The sequence below is a fragment of the Trachymyrmex cornetzi genome, unplaced genomic scaffold, assembly GCF_001594075.2.
Source record: "Trachymyrmex cornetzi isolate Tcor2-1 unplaced genomic scaffold, Tcor1.1 scaffold1712, whole genome shotgun sequence".
In the NCBI taxonomy this organism is placed as follows: domain Eukaryota; kingdom Metazoa; phylum Arthropoda; class Insecta; order Hymenoptera; family Formicidae; genus Trachymyrmex; species Trachymyrmex cornetzi.
The window spans coordinates 11,553-13,436 of NW_017296324.1; positions in this window are offsets into that span (position 1 = coordinate 11,553).

A 1,884-nucleotide genomic window follows, 5' to 3' on the forward strand; every position below is an offset into this window, starting at 1 on the left:
TTGGAGTCGGGTCGAGTCAGTAAATCGAATATGCTATTATGCTCTGTTATGCATTTCATGTGTGAGAGCTCTTAAGCGGGGAGCACAGACTCTTGCATTACGCATAACACATAATGCATAAGAATATGTACCAATCGAAGTTTTCCGTTTCTTTCCCTTCCATCTAATAGAGAACTCTGGTTGGTTCAATTTCTTATGCCTCATGTGTTATGCGTTATGCAAGAGTCTGTACTCCCCGCTTTAAGCGGGGATAAAAGCGTAACTTGCGCCGACCAATCATATCATTTCACTTGAACATCAGTTTCTGTCTAGTCACTTTATGCTTTTTACGCTATTTTGTTGTTACGCCGAAACATGATAGAACCACCATGCGTCGAATCTAATTTCTGGCTCATTTTAGTTTATTCTGTCTGAAAAAATACACAAGGGTTTCGATTTTGCAACAGCACAATTATAGAAGTCGTGCGCCCCTTTGCATCGCGTGAAAAGTCGAAACCCATGTGGAACAGTACAATTATAGACCTCATTTTGCCTCTGTGACAGATTTCCTAACCTCAATAGTCATCAACTTTAACGCTTAATATCTTAGATCACAAGGCAGAACGACGTTTTTTTTGTCAGATTCTTTTATTTCATGCAAAAATGCGTCGAATAAGCCTAAGAGTGGTTTCACAAAATTTTCCGATTTTAATAATTTATTCGATCATCCGCTCATATATACGCGATGGAAAGGTACCGGTTCCCCGTGAGGCGTACTTTTCGAGATGCGTAGGTTACTAAAACCAATCGTAAATTCATTTAGCATTTCTGTTAGAATGTACAACAGAAATTCTAATCAGCAATTGGTTGCATTAGTTCCGCATTTCTCTAATCTTCCGCGAAATACGCTCAATGTGAATGCGGGCTTTCAGAATGGGTGCATCCAGAAGCACGACCGCTCACTGAGCTCTTGCATCTGATTGGCATTCCATTAGATCGAAAAATATAGACCAAACAGATACAAGAGCTCAATGAGCGCTCAATGAGCGGTCGTGCTTCTGGATGCATCTAATGGCGTATTCTAGTAAATAAAAAATAACGTATTCTAGTAAATTACTAGAATACGCAGGTTACGCTTACGCAGGTTACGCCGCATGTGACGGCACCCTTACGTGTTTATTTGACTGCACGACATTGGCGTAGTGCGCACTCAGTGCGCACTAAGCTCGGATCCTCATACGGGCAAGGAGTGATCCCGATTGATCACGGCTCGATTGGACACCACCAATCACAGCGACCGGTGCTTAGGAGCTTTGTAGTCTCAAGCTCTGTGAGTGGCTCGTGTCCAATTGAGCCGTGTCCAAATGGGTGCCACCCCATTCATACCATCTATTATATTTCGTTACCCTTATTTTTTCCCATCTTTCCACCCTCTGTAATTCCCTATCCCTTTCCCATAACTCATCCCATACTCTCTCTCCCTCCAACTCCCCCCTTTGCCAACTCTCCAACTCCATTCCCCTGTCCTCAAAAAATTGCCCTCTTTCCCCCATCCATCCCTCTAAATTCCCCCCCCCTCATATTCCCTCTTGACTCCTCCCAACATAACCGCGCCCTCCCCCACCTCCCTTTAATCTCTCCTCAAATGCCTACGCCCTTTTTCCCGCCTTCATCTTTAGCTTCTCCCTTTGTAATTCCTCCCTTACCATGTACCCCGGCGTCCCTCTCTCTAACCCTACCACCCACCTTAAATAAATCTCCTGCAGTCTTTCCACAGCCTCTTTCTCCTTCCAACCCCAAATCTTCGTCCCATAACTCAACACTGTCCAAATCAACCTATCAAATAGTCATATCTTCCTCTTCCAATCTTTCCCAAACCTTCTTTTTCCTATCCCCCCCCCCCCC